This window comes from Pan troglodytes, chromosome 22 (genome assembly GCF_028858775.2).
Source record: "Pan troglodytes isolate AG18354 chromosome 22, NHGRI_mPanTro3-v2.0_pri, whole genome shotgun sequence".
NCBI lineage: Eukaryota > Metazoa > Chordata > Mammalia > Primates > Hominidae > Pan > Pan troglodytes.
The window spans coordinates 6,422,015-6,446,972 of NC_072420.2; positions in this window are offsets into that span (position 1 = coordinate 6,422,015).

A 24,958-nucleotide genomic window follows, 5' to 3' on the forward strand; every position below is an offset into this window, starting at 1 on the left:
CCCGAGTGGAATGGAATGGAATGGAATGGAATAGGACAGAATGGAATGGAATGGAATCAACCCGAGTGTAGTGGAATAGAATGGAATGGTATGGAATGGAATGGAAAAATCCCGAGTAGAATGGATTGGAATGGAATGGAATGGAATGGAACACATTGTAATTGAATTAATCCGAATGGAATGGAATGGAATGGAACAGAATGGAACGGAATGGAATGGAATGGAATAGAATGGAATTGAATGAACTGGAATGGAATGGAATGGAAGAGAATGGAATTGAATCAAGTGGAATGGAATGGAATGGAAAGGAGTGGACTTCAATGGAAGCAACCCGAGTGGAATGGAATGGAATGGAATGGAATGGAATGGAATGGAATGGAAAAGAATGGAATGGAATGGAATGGAATGGAAAAGAATGGAATTGAATCAACTGGAATGGAATGGAATGAAATGAAATGCAATGTAATGGAATGGAATGGAATGGAATGAAATAGAACGGAATACAATGAACTGGAATGGAATGGAATGGTATACAATGGAATTGAATCAACCTGAGTGTAATGCAATGGAATGGAATATAACGGAACCGAATGGAACGCAATTGAATCAACCCGAATGGAATGGAATAGAATGGAATGGAATGGAATGGAATGGAATGGAATGGAATGGAATGGAATAAAATGGAGTAGAATGGAATGGAATTGAATCAACCCAAGGGAGATTGAAGGGAATGGAATGGAATGGAATGGTATCACCACGATTTGAATGGAATGGAATGGAATGGATTGAATTGGAGTGGAATGGAAAGGATTGGAATGGAATGGAATAGAATGCAATAGAATGCAATTGAATCAAACCGAGTGGAATGGATTGGAATGCAAAGGAGAGGAATGGAATGTAATGGAATGTAATGGAATAGAATGGAATTGAATCAACCCCAGTGGAAAGGAAAGGAATGGAATGGAATGGGTTGGAATGGAATGGAATGGAATGGATTAGAATGGTATTGAATCAACTGGAATGGAATGGAATGGAATTGAATCAACCCGAGCGTAATGGAATGGAACGGAATGCAATGGAATGGAATGGAATAGAATGATATTGAATCAAACCGAGTGGAATGGAATGGAATGGAATGGAATGGGATGAAATGCAATGGAAAGGAATGGAATGGAATAGAATGGAATGGAATGGAATGGAATGGAATGGAATGGAATGGAATCAACCCGATTGGAAAGGATTGGAATGGAATGGAATAAAATGGAATGGAACAGAATGTAATTTAATCAACCCGAATGGAAAGGAATGGAATGGAATAGAATGGAATTGAATGAACTGGAATGGAATGGAATAGAATGGAATTGAATCAAGTGGAATGGAACAGAATAGAACGGATTGGAAGAGAATGGAATGGAGTGGAATCAACTCGAGTAGAGTGGAATGGAATGGAGTGGAATTGATTGGAATGGAATGGAATGGAATGGAATGCAATGGAATGCAGTGGAATGGAATGGAAAAGATTGGAACTGAATCAACTGGAATGGAATGGAATGCAATGGAATGGAATAGAATGGAATAGAATCAACTGGAATGGAATGCAATGGAATGGAATAGAACGGAATAGAATCAACTGGAATGGAATGGAATGGAATGGAATGGAATGGAATGGAATAGAGTCAACTGGAACAGAAGGGAATGGAATGGAAAGGAAAGGAATGTAATGGAAACAACTGGAATGGAAAGGAATAGAATGGAATAGAATAGAATTTAATCAAAAGGAATGGAATGGAATGGAATGCAATGGAATGGAAAGGAACAGAATCAACTCGATTGGAATGGAATGGGATGGAATGGAATGCAATGGGAATGAATGGAATGGAATGGAATGCAATGGAGTGGAAAGGAATGGAATGGAATGGAATGGAATGGAATGGAATCAACCTGAGTGGAACGGAATGGAATGGAATGGAATAGAATAGAAGTGAATAAACTCGAGAGGAATGGAATGGAATGAAATGGAATGGAATGGAATGGAATGGGATAGAATGAAATTGAACCAATTGAAATGCAATAGAATGAAATGGAATGGAATGGAATGGTATGGAATGGAATAGAATGGAATTGAACCAACACGAGTGGAGTGGAATGGAATGGAATGGAATGGGATGGAATTGAATCAATCCGACTGGAATGGAATGGAATGCAGTGGAGAGGAATGGAATGGAATGGAATGGAATGGAATACAATGGAATTGAATCAACTGGAATGGAACGGAATTGAATGGAATGGAGTGGAATGGAATGGAATTGAATCAGTCAGAGTGGTATGGAATGGAATGCAATGGAATGGAATGGAATGGAATCAACTGGAAAAGAATGGAATGGAATGGAATGGAATGGAATTGAATTAACACTAGTGGAATGGAATGGAATGGAATGGAATAGAATGGAATTGAATGAACCCGAATGGAATGGAATGGAATGGAGTGGAGTGGAATGGAATGGAATTGAATGGAATAGAATGGAATTGAATCAACCCCAGTGGAATGGAATGGAATGGAATGGAATGCATGGAATTCAATCAACCCGAGTGGAATTGAAAGGAATGGAATTGAAAGGAATGGAATGGAATGCAATGGAATCAACAAGAGGGAAATGGAATGGAATGGAATGGAATGGAATGAAATGGAATTGAATGGAATAGAATGGAATGGAAAGAAATGAATGGAATGGAATGGAATGGAATGGAATGGAATGGAATAGTATAGAATTGAGTCAACCCAAGTGGAATTGAATGGAATGGAATGGAATGGAGTGGAATCGAAAGTAATGTAATGTTGTGGAATGGAATGGAATGGAATCATCTCAAGTGGAATGGATTGGAATGCAATGGAATGGAATGGAATGGAATGAAATGGAATAGAATGGAATTGAATCAACTTGAATGGACTGGAATGGAATGGAATGGAATAGAATGCAATTGAATCAAACAGAGTGGAATGGAATGGAATGGAAAAGAGCGGAAAGGAATGGAATGAAATAGAATGGAATTGAATCAACCCCAGTGGAATGGAGTGGAATGGAATGGAATGGAATGGAATGGGATGGAATGGAATGGAAAGGAATGGAATGGAATTGAATAGAATGGAATGGGATGGAATGGAATGGAAAGGAATGGAATGGAATTGAATAGAATGGAATTGAATCAACTAGAATGGAATGGATTGGAATTAAATCAACCCGAGCGGAACGCAATGTAATGGAATGCAATGGAATGGAATGGAATGGAATAAAATGGAATTGAGCCAACTGGAATGGAATGCAATGGAAGGGAATGGAATTGAATCAACCTGAGCGGAATGGAATGTAATGGAATGGAACAGAATGGTATTGAATCAACCCAAGTGGAAAGGAATGGAATGGAATGGAATGGAATGGAATGGAATGGAATGGAATAGTATAGAATTGAGTCAACCCAAGTGGAATTGAATGGAATGGAATGGAATGGAGTGGAGTGGAATTGAACGTAATGTAATGTTATGGAATGGAATGGAATGGAATCATCTCAAGTGGAATGGATTGGAATGCAATGGAATGGAATGGAATGGAATGAAATGGAATAGAATGGAATTGAATCAACTTGAATGGACTGGAATGGAATGGAATGCAATTGAATCAAACAGAGTGGAATGGAATGGAATGGAAAAGAGTGGAAAGGAATGGAATGCAATAGAATGGAATTGAATCATCCCCAGTGGAATGGAATGGAATGGAATAGAATGGAATGGAATGGGATGGAATGGAATGGAAAGGAATGGAATGGAATTGAATAGAATGGAATTGAATCAACTAGAATGGAATGGAATGGAATGGATTGGAATTAAATCAACCCGAGCGGAATGCAATGTAATGGAATGCAATGGAATGGAATTGAATGGAATAAAAAGGAATTGAGTCAACTGGAATGGAATGCAATGGAAGGGAATGGAATTGAATCAACCTGAGCGGAATGGAATGTAATGGAATGGAATAGAATGGTATTGAATCAACCGGAGTGGAAAGGAATGTAATGTAATGTAATGTAATGGAATGGAATGGAATGGAATGGAATGGAAAAGAATGGAATAGAATGGAATGGAATGGAATGGAATCAACCGCAGTGGAATGGAATGGAAAAGATTGGAATAGAAAGGAATGGAATGGAATGGAATCAAACCGAGTGGAGTGGAATGGAATGGAATGGAATGGTATGGAATGGAATGGAATCAAACCGAGTGGAGTGGAATGGAATGGAATGGAATGGTATGGAATGGAATGGAATGGAATGGAATGGAATGGAATGGAATGGAATGGAATAAACCCGAGTGGAATGGATTGGAATGGAATGGAATGCAATGGAATGGAATGGAGCAGAATGTAATTGAATTAACCCGAATGGAATAGAATGGAATGGAAAGGAATGGAATAGAATGGAATTTAATCAAGTGGAAAGGAATGGAATGGAATGGAATGCAATGGAATCAACCCTAGTAGAATGGAATGGAATGTAGTGAAATTTAATGGAATGGAATGGAATGGAATGGAATGGAATGGAAAAGAACGTAATTGAAACAAATGGAATGGAATGGAAAGGAATGAAATGGAATGGAATGTTGTGGAATGGAAGAATGGAGTAGAATGGAGTAGAATAAACTGCAATGGAAGGGAATGGTATAGAATGGAATTGAATCAAACCGAGTGTAATGCAATGGAATGGAATGGAACGGAATGGAATGGAATGCAATTGAATCAACCCGAATGGGATGGAATGGAATGGAATGGAATGAAATGGAATAGAATAGAATAGAATTGAATCAACTCGAGTGAAATTGAAGGGAATGGAATGGAATGGAACGGTATCAGCATGAGTGGAATTGAATGGAAAGGAATGGATTGAATTCAAGTGGAATGGAAAGGATTGGAATGGAATGGAATGGAATGGTATGCAGTTGAATCAAACTGAGTGGAATGGATTGGAATGGAAACGAGTGGAATGGAATGTAATGGAATAGTATGCAGCTGAATCAAACTGAGTGGAATGGATTGGAATGGAAACGAGTGGAATGGACTGTAATGGAATGTAATGGAATAGAATGGAATTGAATCAACCCCAGTGGAATGGAATGGAATGGAATGGAATGGAATGGAATGGAATGGAATCAACTGGAATGGAATGGAATGGAAATGAATCAACCTGAGCGTAATGGAATGGAACGGAATGCAATGGAATGGAATGAAATAGAATGGTATTAAATCAAACCGAGTGAAATGGAATGGAATGGAATTTAAATGAATGAAATGGAATGGAAAGGAATAGATAGGAATGGAACGGAAAGGAATGGAATGGAATGGAATGGAATCAACACGAGTGGAATGGAATGGAAAGGAATGGAATAGAACGGACTGGAATGGAATGGAATGGAATGGAATGGAATCAACCCGAGTGGAATGGAATGGAATGGAATGGAACAGAATGTAATTGAATCAACCCGAATGGAATGGAATGGAATAAAATGGAATTGAATGAACTGGAATGGAATGGAATGGAATGGAATGGAATGGAATGGAATGGAATGGAAAAGAATGGAATTGAGTAAACTGGAATGGAATGGAATGGCATGAAATGGAATGGAATGGAAAGAAATGGAATGGAATGGAATGGAATGAAATGGAATGGAATGGAATAGAACGGAAAAGAATCAACTGGAATGGAATGGAATGCAATGGAAACAACTGGAATGAAATGGAATGGAATGGAATGGAATAGAATGGAATTTAAACAATAGGAATGGAATGGAATGGAATGGAATTTAATGGAATAGAATGGAATGGAACTGAATCAACCCGGGTGGAATAGAATGGGATGGAATCAAATGGAATGGGAATGAATGGAATGGAATGGAATGGAACAGAATGTAATTGAATCAACGCGAATGGAATGGAATGGAATGGAATGGAATAAAATGGAATTGAATGAACTGGAATGGAATGGAATGGAATAGAATGGAATTGATTCAAGTGGAATGGAACGGAATGGAATGGAATGGAATGGAATCAACTCGAGTAGAATGGAATGGAATGGCGTGGAATTGATTGCAATGTAATGGAATGTAATGGAATGGAATGAAAAAGATTGGAAATGAATCAACTGGAATGGAATGGAATGCAATGGAATGGAATAGAACGGAATAGAATCAACTGGAATGGAATTGAATTGAATGGAATGGAATAGAACGGAATAGAATCAACTGGAACGGAAGGGAATGGAATGGAATGGAAAGGAATGTAATGGAAACAACTGGAATGGAATGGAATGGAATGGAATAGAATGGAATTTAATCAATACGAATTAAATGGAATGGAATGCAATGGAATGGAAAGGAACAGAATCAACCCGAGAGAATGGAATGGGATGGAATGGAATGGAATGGGAGTGATTGAATGGAATGGAATGGAATGGAATGGAATGGAATCAACCTGAGTGGAATGGAATGGAATGGAAGGGAATGGAATGGAATGGAATAGAACGGTAGGGAATAAACCCGAGAGGAATGGAATGGAATGGAATGGACTGGAATGGAATGGAATGGAATGGAATGTTATAGAATGAAATTGAACCAATTGGAATGGAATGGAATGAAATGGAATGGAATGGAATGGAATGGTAAGATATGAAATGGAATAGAATGGAAATGAATCAAGAAGAGTCGAGTGGATTGGAATGGAATGGAATGGGATGGCAATGAATAAATCCGAGTGGAATTGAATGGAATGGAATAGAGGGGAGTGGAATGCAATGGAATGGAATGGTGTGGAGTGGAATGAAATGGAATGGAATGGATTGCAGTAATGGAATGGAATGGAATGGAATGCTATGGAATTGAATCAACTGCAATGGAACGGAATTGAATGGAAAGGAATGGAATGGAATGGAGTGGAATGGAATGGAATTGAATTAGCCAGAGTGGTATGGAATGGAATGGAATGGAATGGATTGGAATGGAATGGAATGGAATTGAATCAACAGGAAAAGAATGCAATGGAATGGAATGGAATGGAATTGAATCAACACTAGCGGAATGGAATGGAATGCAATGGAATGGAATGGAATGGAATGGGATGGAATGGAATAGAATAGAATGGAATTGAATGAACCCGAATGGAATGCAATGGAATGGAGTGGAGTGGAATGGAATGGAATTGAATGGAATAGAATGCAATTGAATCAACCCCAGTGGAATGGAATGGAATGGAATGAAATAGAATGGAATGGAATGGAATGGAATGGAATGGCAGGAAATGGAATGCATGTAATTCAATCAACCTGAGTGAAATGGAAAGGAATGAAATAGAATGGAATGGAATCAACACGAGGGGAATGTAATGTAATGTAATGGAATGGAAGGGAATGGAATGAAATGGAATGGAATGGAATGGAATGGAATGGAATGGAATGGAACGGTATGGAATGGAGTAGAATGTAAATGAATGAACTGGAATGGAATTGAAAGGAATGGAATAGAATGGAATTGAATCAAGTGGAATGGAATGGAATGGAATGAAATAAACCCTAGTAGAATGGAATGGAATGGAGTGGAATTGATTGGAATGGAATGGAATGGAATGGAATGGAATGGAATGGAAAAGAATGGAATTGAGTAAACTGGAATGGAATGGAATGGCATGAAATGGAATGGAATGGAAAGAAATGGAATGGAATGGAATGGAATGGAATGGAATAGAACGGAAAAGAATCAACTGGAATGGAATGGAATGCAATGGAAACAACTGGAATGAAATGGAATGGAATGGAATGGAATAGAATGGAATTTAAACAACAGGAATGGAATGGAATGGAATGGAATTTAATGGAATAGAATGGAATGGAACTGAATCAACCCGGGTGGAATAGAATGGGATGGAATCAAATGGAATGGGAATGAATGGAATGGAATGGAATGGAACAGAATGTAATTGAATCAACCCGAATGGAATGGAATGGAATGGAATGGAATAAAATGGAATTGAATGAACTGGAATGGAATGGAATGGAATGGAATAGAATGGAATTGATTCAAGTGGAATGGAACGGAATGGAATGGAATGGAATGGAATCAACTCGAGTAGAATGGAATGGAATGGCGTGGAATTGATTGCAATGTAATGGAATGGAATGAAAAAGATTGGAATTGAATCAACTGGAATGGAATGGAATGCAATGGAATGGAATAGAACGGAATAGAATCAACTGGAATGGAATTGAATGGAATGGAATGGAATAGAACGGAATAGAATCAACTGGAACGGAAGGGAATGGAATGGAATGGAAAGGAATGTAATGGAAACAACTGGAATGGAATGGAATGGAATGGAATGGAATAGAATGGAATTTAATCAATACGAATTAAATGGAATGGAATGCAATGGAATGGAAAGGAACAGAATCAACCCGAGAGAATGGAATGGGATGGAATGGAATGGAATAGGAATAATTGAATGGAATGGAATGGAATGGAATCAACCTGAGTGGAATGGAATGGAATGGAAGGGAATGGAATGGAATGGAATAGAACGGAAGGGAATAAACCCGAGAGGAATGGAATGGAATGGAATGGACTGGAATGGAATGGAATGGAATGGAATGGAATGTTATAGAATGAAATTGAACCAATTGGAATGGAATGGAATGAAATGGAATGGAATGGAATGGAATGGTAAGATATGAAATGGAATAGAATGGAAATGAATCAAGAAGAGTGGAGTGGATTGGAATGGAATGGAATGGGATGGAAATGAATAAATCCGAGTGGAATTGAATGGAATGGAATAGAGGGGAGTGGAATGCAATGGAATGGAATGGTGTGGAGTGGAATGAAATGGAATGGAATGGATTGGAGTGGATAGGAATGGAATGGAATGGAATGGAATGGAATGGAATGCTATGGAATTGAATCAACTGCAATGGAACGGAATTGAATGGAAAGGAATGGAATGGAATGGAGTGGAATGGAATGGAATTGAATTAGCCAGAGTGGTATGGAATGGAATGGAATGGAGTGGATTGGAATGGAATGGAATGGAATGGAATGGAATTGAATCAACTGGAAAAGAATGCAATGGAATGGAATTGAATCAACACTAGTGGAATGGAATGGAATGCAATGGAATGGAATGGAATGGAATGAACACTAGCGGAATGGAATGGAATGCAATGGAATGGAATGGAATGGAATGGGATGGAATGGAATAGAATAGAATGGAATTGAATGAACCCGAATGGAATGCAATGGAATGGAGTGGAGTGGAATGGAATGGACCTGAATGGAATAGAATGCAATTGAATCAACCCTAGTGGAATGGAATGGAATGGAATGAAATAGAATGGAATGGAATGGAATGGAATGGAATGGAATGGCAGGAAATGGAATGCATGCAATTCAATCAACCTGAGTGAAATGGAAAGGAATGAAATAGAATGGAATGGAATCAACACGAGGGGAATGTAAAGTAATGGAATGGAATGAAATGAAATGGAATGGAATGGAATGGAATGGAATGGAATGGAATGGTATGGAATGGAGTAGAATGTAAATGAATGAACTGGAATGGAATTGAAAGGAATGGAATAGAATGGAATTGAATCAAGTGGAATGGAATGGAATGGAATGGAATGAAATAAACCCTAGTAGAATGGAATGGAATGGAGTGGAATTGATTGGAATGGAATGGAATGGAATGGAATGGAAAAGAATGGAATTGAGTAAACTGGAATGGAATGGAATGGCATGAAATGGAATGGAATGGAAAGAAATGGAATGGAATGGAATGGAATGGAATAGAACGGAAAAGAATCAACTGGAATGGAATGGAATGGAATGGAAACAACTGGAATGAAATGGAATGGAGTGGAATAGAATGGAATTTAAACAATAGGAATGGAATGGAATGGAATGGAATTTAATGGAATAGAATGGAATGGAACTGAATCAACCCGGGTGGAATAGAATAGGATGGAATCAAATGGAATGGGAATGAATGGAATGGAATGGAATGGGAATGAATGGAATGGAATGGAATGGAATGGAATAGAATGGAATTGAATCAACTTGACGGGAATGGAATCGAACTGAATGGAGTAGAATGGAATTGAGTGAACCCGAGTCGAACGGAATGGAATGGAATGGAATGCAATGGAATTGAAACAACTGGAATGGAATGGAACGGAATCGAATGTAATGGAATGGAATGGAATGGATTGGAATGAAATGGAATGGATTGAAATTGAACCAATTGGAAAGGAATGGAATGGAATGGAATGGAACGGAATGGAATGGTATGGAATGGAATCGAATGGAATTTAATCAACCCAAGTGGAGTGGATTGGAACGGAATGGAATGGGAAGGAGTTGAATCAATCCGAGTGGAGTGGAATGGAATGGAATGGAGTGGAGTGGAATGAAATGGAATGGAATGGAGTGGAGTGGAGTGCAATGGAATGGAATGGAATCGAATGGAATGGAATGGAATAGAATGGAATTGAATCAATTGGAATGGAACAGAATGGAATGGAATGGCATGGAATGGAATGAAATGGAATGGAGTGAATGGAATGGAATTGAATCAACCAGAGTGGTGTGGAATTGAATGGAATGGAATGGAATGGAATGGAATGGAATGGAATTGAATGGAATAGAATCAACATTAGTGGAATGGAATGCAATCTAATGGCATGGAATGGAATGGAATGGAATAGAAAAGAATTGAATAAATCCAAGAGGAATGGAATGGAATGAAATGGAATGGAAAGAAATGGAATAGAATGGAACTGAATCAATTGGAATGGAATGGAATGGAATGGAATGGAATGTAAAGGAATGGTGTGGAATGGTATGGAATCAACCGGATTGGAATGGAATGGAATGGAATGGAACACAATGGAATTAAATCAACCCGAGTGGAATGGAATGGAATGGAATGGAATGGAATAGAGTGAAATGCAGTAGAATGTAATTGAATCAACCCGAGTGTAATGGAATGGAAGAGAAGGGAATGGAATGGAATAGAATGGAATGGAATGGAGTAGAATGGAAAGGAATGCAATAGAATGGTATGGAATCCACTCTTGCAAAATGGAATGGAATTGAATGGAATGCAATAGAATGGAATGGAATCCACTCGAGTGGAATGGAATGGAATGGAGCGAAATGCAATAGAATGGAATTGAATCAACCCGAGTGGAAATGAAAGGAATGGAATGGAATGGAATGGAATGGAGTGAAACCCAATAGAATGGGAATCAATCAACCCGAGTGGAATGGAATGGAATGCAATGGAATGAAATGGAATAGAATGGAATTGAATCAACCAGAGTGGAATGGAATGGAATGGGATGGAATGGAAAGGAATGTCATAGAATGGAATTGAATCAACCCGAGTGGAATGGAATGAAATGGAATGGAATGGAATGAAATGGAATAGGATGGAATTGAATCAACTGGAATGCAATGGAAAGGAATGGAATGGAATAGAACAGAATTGAATCAACTGAAATGGAATGGAATGGAATGGAATGAACCCGAGTGGAATGGAATGGAATTCAATGAACCCGAGTGGAATGGAGTGGAATGGAATGGGATTGAATGGAATAGAATGGAATGGAATGGAATGGAATGGAATGGAATGGAATGGAATCAACCTGAGTGGAATGGATTGGAATGGAATGGAATGGAGTGATGTGGAATGGAATGGAATGGATTGGAATGGAATGGAAGGTAATGGAATGGAATGGAATGGTATGGAATGGAATGGAATAGAATGAAATTGAATCAAGCCGAGTGGAATGGAATGGAATGGAATGGAGTGGAATTGAATGGAACAGAATAGAAACGAATAGAATGGAATTGAATCAACCCGATGGAATGGAATGGAATGGAATAGAATGGAATGGAATGAAATGGAGGGGAATGGAATGGAATGGAATGGAGTAGAATGAAATTGAACGAACTGAATGGAATTGAATGGAATGGAATGGTATGGAATGGCATAGAATGGAAATGAATCAACACGAGCGGAGTGGATTGGAATGGAATGGAATGGAATGGGATGGAATTGAATCAATCCAAGGGCAATGGAATGGAATGAATGGAGTGGAGTGGAATGAAATGGAATGGAATGGAATGGAGTGGAGTGGAATGGAATGGAATGGAATGGAATGGAATGGAATGGAATGGAATGGAATTGAATAAACTGGAATGCAACGGAATGGAATGGAATGGAAGGAAATGGAACGGAACGGAATGGAATGGAATGGAGTGGAATGGAATGGAATTGAATCAAACAGACTGGTATGGATTGGAATGGAATGGAATGCAATGGAATGGAATGGAATGGAATTGAATCGACTGGAAAGGAATGGTATGAAATGGAATGGAATTGAATTGAATCAACACTAGTGGAATGGAATGGAATGGAATGAACCCGAATGGAATGGAATGGAATGGAATGGAATAGAATGGAATTGAATGAACCCGAATGGAATGGAATGGAATGGAGTGGAATGGAATGGAATGGAGTTGAATGGAATGGAATGGAATGGAGTGGAATGGAATGGAATGGAATTGAATCAACCCCAGTGGAATGGAATGGAATGCAATGCAATGCAATGGAATGGAATGAAATGGAATGGAATGGAATGGATTGGAATGGAATGGAATGGAATGGAGTGGTGTGTATTGGAGTGTAGAGTAGTGGAATGGAGTGGAGTGGAGTGGAGTGGACTGGAGTGGAACGGAATGTAGTGGAATTGATTGTAATGGAGTAGAATGGAATGGATTGGAATGGAATGGAATGCAGTGGAATGCAGTGGAGTGGAGTGGAGTGGAATGGAGTGGAGTGCAGTGGAGTGGAATGGAGTGGAATGGAATGGAGTGGAATGGAGTGGACTGGAATGGAATGGAGTGGAATGGAGTGGTGTGGAATGGAATGGAGTGGAATGGACTGGAGTGGAGTGGAGTGGATTGGAGTTGAGACGAGTGGAGTGGAATGGAATGGAATGGAATAGAATGGAATGTAACGGGATATAATGGTGAAATGAAATGTGAGCTGAGATTGTGCCACTGCACTCCGTCCTGGGTGACAGAGTGAGATCCTGTCGAAGGAAAGGAATTGAAGGGATTAGAGTGGAATGGAATGGAATGGAATGAAAATGAATGGAATGGAATGGAGTGTAGTGGTTTGGAGAGGAGTGGATTGGAGTGGAATGAAGAGGAATGGAATGTAATGTAATGGAAAGGAATGCAGTGGAGTAGAGTGGAGTAGAGTGGTTTGGAATAGAATGAAATGGAATTGAATTTAATGAAATGGAATGGAATGGAATTGAATGGAATGGAATGGAGTGGAATGGAAGGAAACGGTCAAATGAAATGTGGGCTGAGATTGTGCCACTGCACTCCAGCCTGGGTGATGGAGTGAGATCCTGACGAAATAAAATGGAATGGAATGGATTGGAAAGAAATGGAATGGAATGGAATGGAATGGAATGGAATGGAATGGAATGGAGTGTATTGGACTGGAGTGGAGCGGAATGGAGTGAAGTAGAGTGGAAGGGAGTGGAATGGAATGGAATGGAATGGAGTGGAATGGAATGGAATGGAATGCAGTGGAGTGGAGTGAAGTGGAGTGCAGAATTCCTCAATAAAATACTATCAAACCGAATCCAGCAGCAAATCAAAAAGCTTATCTACCATGATCAAATCTGCTGCATCCCTGGGATGCAAGGCCGGCTCAACATACACAAATCAATAAATATAATGCATCATATAAACAGAACCAACGACAAAAAATATATGATTATCTCAATAGATGCAGAAAAGGCCTTTGACAATATTCAACAACTTTCATGCAAAAACTCTCAATAAATTAGATATTGCTGGGACGTATCTCAAAATAATAAGAGCTATTTATGACAAACCCACAGCCAATATCATACTTAATGGGCAAAACCTGGAAGCATTCCCTTTGAAAATCTCAGTTACGTTTCTTTTGGATATGTGTGTGAGGAAAGGGTACCTACAAACTACCCTTTTAGTTAAATGCCAAATACAATAAATATTAATACCTACAGTCCTCATGTTGTACATTATATCCCTCAACGTGTTAATTCTACATATCTACAACTTTGCATCCTTTGAATTCTGTATCTCCATTTTCTCTTCTCACCCCCAGCAGCTGGTAACCACTGTTTTATACTCTATCTCTGTGTATTTAAGTTTTTGTTGTTTTTGTCCTGAGAAGTTTGTTGGGACTTTCAGCTAGGAGATAATATGTTCTGAGTCTTGGGTATCTCAAATGATAGCAGGTAAGAAGTTTTACTTGTCTGGAGAGCAGAGTGCCAGTGCATAATTTTATGCAGAAGAGGGAATAAAGAGAATTCTCTACAATTTGAATCAGAAATATGGCTCATATTTTTATGTACAACAATCTCTAAGGCTTCTTGGAAAGGAACTAGCTGCCTGATTTTTTTTTCATTTGAATCCACTAATACATGAAGAGGATGATTCTCCCATACCAATCACGAGAATGATATCTGTAGAATCAAAAGTTGAAATCCTATTATCCTAGAACTTTTTTCAGAAAACTTGAACATGTATTGAAATGTCATGCTGGTCATATATTTTATAACAATGAGGAATTTACTTATTATATACTTTAGCTTTTTAGCCCTTTCCCTGCCACCAGAAATGTTTCTTTTGAATCCAATATGGTCCTCAGGGTTTAAGAATGTTAAGGAATGTGTAGGGTTTTTTTTTTCTTCTTCTTCTTTTTTTTTTTTGTCAAACTATTGTATATTTCTACTTTACCTGTTTGGGTATGTAGTTACTATTTGTTTGGACTCTCATACCAGAAAAAAAAATTATAGTGAATTTTACATGTACGGAGTCTACATTAATCTGTACAAACTGACAAGTTTAGAATATCAAAGTCAACACTGTAAAAAATAAAGTGATATTTTGTCTGGTCTATCTCCTTGCAAATAAAACAACAATAAATTCTGTATTATTATGAAATATAAGAGCTTGAAAATTTTTCAAGTGCTTTGTATAGAATGGCCTTCGAATTCAAGGTATAAACTACAACAAAACACTTTCGAGATCTAGTTTGATTGAAGAGTGCATTCTTACTCATTTATATATTCTCTGCAATTTCTGATTCAAGATATTTCACAATTCTAAAGGAAAGCCAAAATAGGATAATAATTACAAAACAAAATAAAAAGTAATTGAGGAAGATAACTGAGCAACTTATTCTTGACAACTAGCTTTTTAACACACAGAAAAGTGCACTAAAAATACTGCCTAGTTGTTTAAGGTAGGCTGAGATCTGACTGTATCCCCTAAGTGAGTGTCATAAAGAAAAAATTACCTTTGAGGGAGCACAGTGGTTAAATTTAAAAGATTTATTGTTTAACCTCAGGAAGACTTTCAGTAACTTTTTAGAAAATTTATACATTTAATGGAAGACATGCTATGCTTCTTGTAAGAATTTGTTCCAAGTCACTGTGTATAATTAATGGCTTGTCTACATATTTTTTCAATAAAACTGTTCATGCAGAACTTTAAGTACGCACTTTCAGTACCAGAATGAATGCATCTTTGTGAAGATACCATTTATGTACCATAACATCCAAAGCATAATGAGGAGATTTTGATACACTGAAGATTTAGAACTGAGTTGGAAAACAAAACTTCAACATACTGTCTTGTCAGCACAAAGCAAATAAATTCATCACTGTCAGTTGAGATTTAAATTCACAAACTTATAACAATAAAATCAAAGTAATTTTATTATAAGTGTTTTGACACCAGATTATATGGGGTAAATAATTTACTTTCTAATCAAGCAATTGATATATAAACCTGAAATAGAGAGTTTTGCCTTTTAATTAGATACATTGTTAAACAAAGAATGGTTGAAGCAGCAGTTGAGAATTATCTCTTTCTCTTTTTGCTGTTCTTACAAGGACAGTTTCTAGAATTGTTTTCAAAACAATAGAACAGAAAATTTCACTTACTCAATTTAACTTTTGTTAAAGTACTTTGCCAAAATTAGCAAACTATGAAAGGAAAGTTTGCCTTTTCAATATATATGTAAGTGGCAAGTAAAAGTTGTTCTTAAATCACGTGATCTCACAGAAATAACATGGGATAAAAAGAGTTCTGAAGGTGTTCAGGAAATGCCAGTCCTAAATGGATTGCTTTGGTGTACTGATTACATCGAACTGAAAATATTTGAAAAACAACAAATGCGGGACATGCTTTCGCTGCACTCCCTTTACGTTCCTCAAGAGAGATCCTCCAAAAGGAACTTTCAATACCAGAATGAATGTATTTTTGTAAAGATACCATTTATCTACCATAACATCCAAAGCATGATGAGGAGATTTTTATATACTGCAGATTTAGAACTGAATTGGAAAACAAAGCTTCAAGATACTGTCTTGTCAGCACAAAGACATTCATCTCCTTCCTAGGAGTTTCATCAGCCAGGGAAAATTGACTCCTCATATCACAGGAGACAAGACTAAGGGTCCATACCACACCAAGACAGACTGCCACAAACTATCATCTATTGTCCTAAGGGTCTGGTCATCTTTCCCAAAAGTCATTTGCTCCCCCCTAAGTTTCCTACATTCTTCCTCCTGCCTTCCCTATAAGCTCCCAAATCTCACTGGGGTTTTTTCTTGCTGGTGTTTTGTTTGTTTGTTTTTTGTTTTGTTTTTGATTCCACTTTTCTTTCCTGTGATTCCCCCATGCGTGTAATAAATGTGTATACCTTTTCTTCTTTTGACATGCCTGTTATCCATTTATTTCATAGACTCAGTTATCATACCCTCACAGGGTAGAGGGAAAGTTCTCCAAGTCCTACAGTTCCAAAAGAAAATAGCTAGTAACTGCAAATTCAAAAGTCATATAAACTTAGAGACAAAGTTAACTTCTTATACGATATGTTCAGAAAGAAGAGGTGTGTCGCACACCAAGGGATATTTCCCTGGTCTTAGCTCCTAAGTTTCTCAGAGAAGAAGCAGTTACTACTACAGAAGTTAAACACCTGACTCCCAAATTATAAAAGCCTAAGTGTTGTTTTTAAATCATTAATTGTCACCTGTGAATCATAAAGTCTGAACTCTTTAAATTGCAAACACACATATAAAAGGGATTCTTATACAAGGATCCATGAGTGGAACTGCAAAGTTTTGTCAAAATCTGTATATATGTTTTCTTTTTAAGGATCATAGATTTCAATATATGTTAAAAGATATCTGGAGCCAGTAAAGATTAATAACCATTTTCAGTTTCGTGCTGAAATTGGCAAATCATGGCTTTTCTCCCTCCAACACACCCCCTCCCGCCCCAGCACACCACTGGTTAATCTTTATTTTCATGAGAGAAAAAGATGTTTCATACTAATAAAGGTAAATTATACACTTGTTTGTTTTATACTTTTCCACCTCTTAAGCTTCATCGTGTTTTAATAATATATAATTGAATACACTAACATTTAGATGTTAGTAAACTAATAACAAATGTTCATTATTTCTCTTGAGTAGAGGAATACAAATTTTGCACCCATTGTTGTATAGAATGATTTTAAAATGTCATTCAATCCCTTAGAAGTTTAAGATTTTTTTCAAGAATTTATATATAAAATTTTTACTTAGAAACAGATAGCTCACAAAAAGTATGGGGTTTTTTTTCTATTATAACTAAACTATTCCACTCACCAAGATGCTGAGACATCTTTCTTTCTGGTATTTTGAAATGAAAACAAAACACAAGAATGTGATGATGAAGCAAGTGAAAATTAAAAGGGTACAGACTTTAGAAGTATCATAAGCTAAAAATAAAGGGAAACAAATCTGTAAAGGAACCAAAAGCCCAGGCAGATATAATACAGTAAATTATGAGAAGCTAAAAAAATGAGGGGGTGACAAACAATAAAGTGAGAGTCTCTGATAAAGCCAAAACTATTTGAATGGCAGTCAACAAAACAGAAGAAAAAAATGACACTCATAACAAGGCAGAACTATGGAAATGCATCCCTGGGGGTAAGATAATAGAGTTGTGAATTAGTGGAGGCAAATCACCAATACTGGCCAACTAAAGCCCGCTAACATAATTCAAAGGATGGAGAAATTCTGTAGCTGAAGATAAAAAGTCTGAAATATATTATGGTATAGTCAAATGAGTGTCATTTCTAATATACACACTTATTTTTCAAGAGTTGATAATATGAAGTAAAAATTTAGTATGCAAAGTTCAAATTTTCCACTTGTTGAGTAATTCATTTTTATTAAATATTTTCCAACAATTAAACTAAAGTGGTACCAGAACAGAGTAGACCTTCTGAGCTTTCACTTTACAAAAGCTACACATAAATATACATACTTTTTAAGGGTATAAACAAAGTCAGAGCCTCTGTGATATTTCAATAAGCAATTGGAGAAAATTTTTATTTAAGAATAGATTATATACATATTGACCTCTTTGAGATCCTTATTTTTTTCTTGTTTGTGTGTGTGTGGACATATGTTTTCATTTCTTTTTTTAAATTATTATTATTATTCATTAAGTTTTAGGGTACATGTGCAGAACGTGCCGGTTTGTTACATACATATACATGTGCCATGCTGTTGTGCTGCACCCATTAACTCGTCATTTAACATTAAGTATATCTTCTAATGCTATCCCTCCCCCCTCTCCCCACCCCACAACAGTCCCCAGTGTGTGATGTTCCCCTTCCTGTGTCCATGTGTTCTCATTGTTCAATTCCCACCTATGAGTGAGAACATGTGCTGTTTGGTTTTTTGTCCTTGTGATGGTTTGCTGAGAATGATGGTTTCCAGCTTCATCCATGTCCCTACAAAGGACATGAACTCATCCTTTTTTATGGCTGCATAGTATTCCATGGTGTATATGTGCCACATTTTCTTAGTCCAGTCTATCATTGTTGGACATTTGGGTTGGTTCCAAGTCTTTGCTACTGTGAATAGTGCCACAATAAACATACGTGTGCATGTGTCTTTAGAGCAGCATGATTTATAATCCTTTGGGTATATACCCGGTAATGGAATGGCTGGGTCAAATGGTATTTATAGTTCTAGATCCCTGAGGAATCGCCACATCGACTTCCACAATGTTTGAACTAGTTTACAGTCCCATCAACAGTGTAAAAGTGTTCCTATTTCTCCACATCCTCTCCAGCACCTGTTGTTTCCTGACTTTTTAATGATTGCCATTCTAACTGGTGTGAGATGGTATCTCATTGTGGTTTTGGTTTGCATTTCTCTGATGGCCAGTGATGGTGAGCTGTTTTTCATGTGTTTTTTGGCTGCATAAATGTCTTCTTTTGAGAAGTGTCTGTTCATATCCTTCGCCCACTTTTTGATGGGGTTGCTTTTTTCTTGTAAATTTGTTGGAGTTTATTGTAGATTCTGGATATTTGCCCTTTGTCAGATGAGTAGATTGCAAAACTTTTCTCCCATTCTGTAGGTTGCCTGTTCACTCTGATGGTAGTTTCTTTTGCTGTGCACAAGCTCTTTAGTTTAATTAGATCCCATTTATCAATTTTGTCTTTTGTTGCCATTGCTTTTGGTGTTTTAGACATGAAGTCCCTGCCCATGCCTATGTCCCGAACGGTATTGCCTAGTTTTTTTCTAGGGTTTTTTATGGTTTTAGGCCTAACATGTAAGTCTTTAATCCATCTTGAATTAATTTTTGTATAAGGTGTAAGGAAGGGATCCAGTTTCAGCTTTCTACATATGGCCAGCCAGTTTTCCCAGAACCATTTATTAAATAGGGAATCCTTTCCCTAGTTCTTGTTTTTGTCAGGTTTGTCAAAGATCAGATAGTTGTAGACACGTGGCATTATTTCTGAGGGCTCTGTTCTGTTCCATTGGCCTCTATCTCTCTTTTGGTACAAGTACCATGCTGTTTTGGTCACTGTAGCCTTGTAGTATAGTTTGAAGTCAGGCAGCGTGGTTCCTCCAGCTTTGTTCTTTTGGCTTAGGATTCACTTGGCAATGCAGTCTCTTTTTTCATTCCATATGAACTTTAAAGTAGTTTTTTCCAATTCTGTGAAGAAAGTCATTGGTAGCTTGATGGGGATGGCATTGAATCTATAAATTACCTTGGGCAGTATGGCCATTTTCACAATATTGATTCTTGCTACCCATGAGCATGGAAGGTTCTTACATTTGTTTGTATCTTATTTCATTGAGCAGTGGTTTGTAGTTCTCCTTGAAGAGGTCTTTCACATCCCTTGTAAGTTGGATTTCTAGGTATTTTATTCTCTTTGAAGCAATTGAGATCCTTATTGTGAGAGTCAGTTCAGAATCTGGGGTTTTGTTTTGTGTTGTTTTGTTTTGTTTTGTTCTGAGATGGAGTCTCTCTCTGTTACCAGGCTGGAGTACAGTGGCACAGTCGCGGCTCATGCAACCTCTGCCTCCCAGGTCCAAGTGATTCTCCTGCCTCAGCCTCCCAAGTAGCTGGGACTACAGGCACGTGCCACAATGCCCAGCTAACTTTTGTATTTTTTTTATTAGAGATGGGGTTTCGCCATGTTGGCCAGGATGGTCCCGATCTGTTGACCTTGTGATTTGCCTGCCTCAGCCTCTCAAAGTGCTGGGATCACAGACGTGAGCCACTGTGCCCAGCCCAGAATCTGGGTTTTAACCAGATTTGCCATTATAAAATGAAATGAAATGAAAACCACCTGTCAATATCTGTAGCAGTGTTATTGTTGGGGAGCATGCACGTTTGTTTGAGCTTATTTATACATACAGAGCTGTTTAGCTTAATATTTAAATTGAAAATTTTTAGTATTTTTAGAATGTTTTAGATACTTTGATGAATAAATTTTGTGTTAAAAACTACTATTAAAAAAAGTATACGTTATATATTTCTGAACACATTGGCAGATGTAAATGACAAAGTTACATTCACACAATCAGTTTTTCTTGCACAGAATTGACATTTTGTCAAAAAGTTAAAATCTTTGAAGTGTATTTTCTGTCCTCATCTTTCCCCTTTTGAGCATTTTCCCCCTGTGTTGGTTATAAAATGTTCCCTAACTTCAGGCATCTGATTAAATTTTGGGTTTTCTCCCTTCCTACCGACTCATATGGATTGGTAATGATCTGATAGAAGACAATTGCCAAAAATCAATCAAATATATTTTAAATTAAACTTCTCCAAGATAATATTCATATTAATCCTTCTTTAATTGCTGAGTGAGGAATAATTGTTCACTGACCCTTAAAATCCTAAAACTTAATCAGCTCACTGGAGTGGATGAATGTATATTTGTCCAGATGAGAATGCTTAAGGTCTACTTCAAGGAGTTCATAATAGTAAACATGTCCTTTTCTTCCATCAGAAGCTTCATCCTGGATCTTTTCATCCTTATTTATCTACTAGCTCTCCTTCTCCAAATACACTGACTTGGAACCCCAGTTTCAGTGGTGGACTGCATGGATTTGATTCTAAGCTATGCTATAATGAGAAAGTAGCTGTAACCCTATTCTGATTTTCTTCACATGTAATATAGAAATCATCGTCAGACAATATACAGATAGGGGCAAGTTATTTCACAGATAATAATAGGTGAAAATTGAGAGTATGTGGGTGTAGACATGGCAAAGTGAGTTTAAATGGTTTCAGGAGTCTGTGGAAGTTGTCTTTGGATGATTCAATGTTCTCAGGGAAGCACAACCAAAAAGACATTGAGGATTTCTGGGGAAGTGTTAGGGATTAGAGACAGAATAAGATACAAAATTAGGTAAATTAGAGAGTGAATAGATTGGAGCATATGTAGTATGATTGATTGATAGGCAGCACTGAGAATCTCATTTTCAAGTGGGATATTTTTCAATTTGATCCATATAGCTAGTTGCTCAAATATATGTGGGGATTTGGTGGAAATTTGGATCTAACCAGGGTTATTTTCCTGGTTAGATTCAGCAAAGTGAAAGAGAAACAAGGAAGTTGAAGTTTCCTGGGAATGGTTGGCCATGGAATTTAGGCAGGAGAACAGGAAATAGAGTACATCAAGTTGGTAAGGGTCATTGTGAATATGATAAAATAATAGTTTGGAGGTCTCAGAGAGATTGAAAAATTTTATGTCAGCGTATGAAAGGGAATGATTAAAGGAGGAGCTCAGAGAATGGGATGAATGAAATTATGACTACAGAGAAGTTGCTATTATAAGTAACGACGATGCTTCACTCAGTCCGTCTGGAAGTGTGGTCCCTGTGCTAGCAACATCAGCATCACCTGGGAACTTACTAGAACTGCGCATTCTCAGGTTACACCCCCAGATCTACCAAATCTGAAATTCCAATAGCAGGCCTCAGCAATCTCTTATTGTAACACAACTGTAGGCAATTTTGAGGCACATAGTAGTTAGCACAACTGGTCTAGTGTATGTCCTATTTGGTCTTCCTCCCCAGTTCACAGTACAGAGCTCCTAAAACTTGAAATTTCCTGATAGAGATGAGAGGACCATCCTTTACTAGTCATAAGTCCCTCTTAGCCATACCTGAGTTTATGCTATTGACATGACATGAGTGGTGGCTGGAGACCCGTATAGCTTCAGGGTGGGTGCTGGACATCAGAAACATGAAGGCATAACTAGATGGTTGAAACTGTCAGCCCTCTCCTCCATCACCTCTGAGGTGCTGGGAGGGTGATACAGTGACATACTTAGAGGTCATAAGGCAGCTTTGTGCCCCTTTTCACCATACCTGGCCCTATGTCTCTCTTCTATTTGACAGTTCCTGATTTGTATCAGACAGTAACTGTAAGCAAAGTGCTTTCTTGGGTTCTGTGCGCCATCTTAGCAAATTATAGAACCTGGGGAAGGAATCCATGGAAGTCCTAATTTATAGACAGTTGGTCAGGAGTATGGGAGGCCCACAACTCCTCTCTAATGGTGGGGGCGCAGTCTTGTGGGCCTGAACCCTGAACTTTTGGGATCTGATGCTATCTCCAGATAGATAGTCTCAGGATTGAATTGAATTGTAGGACGCCATTTGGTGTCCTGAGAGTTGAAGAATTGATTGGGGTGAGACTAAATCCACAAATTTGATCTCAGAAGTTTGAGTAGAAATAATTCTGTTGGAAAACATTATCATTAGATCAAAGGTGTTCATAGAACTGAGAGATCAAAATGGCAAAGAGTCATCTATGATTACACATTGTTGACATAAACTAGAATTAAGACAAGAGTATGTCAAAGAGAGTTACATTGAGCCAGGGATAAAAATAGTCAATCAATTGATTGATTAGAATTTAGTAAATGCCATTTTTAAAAAAATTAATCTTTACTTAATTAATGGAGATACTTATCTCCATTTTGACTTTAAATTTATAATTAAAAAATTGCAATTTTATCTACTTTCCATAAAAGGAAACTGAAAAGCAATAGTAAAATGCTTCGACAGAAAATCTAACCTTCTTATTCCCAAGACGAAGAATGGCCAACTACCTTAAGCACAAAGTTAGAAAAACTTTCATAATTTTTTAAGTTGCCATATTTTATAGCTTTGAACAAGTTGAATTGTTAACTAGACCGCCCAGAGAATGGAGCCATCTAATATAATTTCCTTACTATTTAGATAAGATTTTGTTGTTGAAAATCTTAATCATTTTTAATGACCCTGTTTTCAGAGCCTGATATTAATGATTCGTGAATCTCATTAAATGTAGTTATGCATCTGATTTGAAAATCATGAGGGAGATTTTTGGTCAGATATGCATAGCAAATCTATGTCACTAGACATATGTCCCTGCTACCTATGTCACAACCTTTATGTCTACTCTTGAATTGAGGTTTTGCTACGTTTTATTTTTGAGGTTTAAGAATTATTCGTTTAGGTATCTGGGTGCAGTACACCAGCATGGCACATGTATACATGTGTAACTAATCTGCACAATGTGCACATGTACCCTAAAACTTAAAGTATAATGATAAAAATAAAATAAAATAAAATAAAAAAAGAATTATTCATTTAACTGACGGAAAATTGTATTTCTCTTGTTAGAATAGAGCCCAATTTATCTTTTCTATTTTTCATGGAGACATGAAAGGATGTGAATTTGGAATCAGAGAAACCTGAGTTCCACCATGCTTTCTTCCTCTTGCAATCCATGAAATCTACAGTGGGTTAGTGGATATTACAAAACCTCTGGTCCCACCTTATTAAGATGGAAAAAAATAATACTAATTGAAAGAATGAATGTGATAATGAGAAGAAATGGCATCAATAAAGTTTCTGGAACACAGTAAGTTCTAACAAATGCTAGTTCTTTTCTTTCATTATTCAAAATCTAAATAGAAGCCAGTTGGTAATTCCAAGATAATAGTATGAAGACAAAAAAAAAAAAGTTTGTTAACTGACCTTCAACCATTGAGGCCTTATCTTATAGAAAGCAAAATTAACAAATATTTTCTCCCTTCTACAAATGTACACCCTCTGAGAAAGAGAGACAGTGTTCCAATCAAGATGATGAAAGTATTCTGGGCACACATAGGAAGGGAAGAAGAATAAGAGAGAACCTTTAAAAAGACAATTTTAGATAGGCACCCTATTTTTACCGGCAATAACATTTTTTAGAACTTACGGCATACAAAATAGACCTTAAATGGACTCAGTGCCGAGAAATTTTTATAAGGGTGCTATATTTTCTTCTATGGTAAATCTAGGAACCAATAAAATAGCTTTGGTAATTCACTCATTACATTCTTTCCTAACTAATCTATTTACATTATAAATTTTGTTGATATGCTGTGCTTTTGCTTTAATAATTCTCATGTGTCTCATTTGTGAATACATGAAAACTAGTTGTAAAATAAGGAAAATGTAA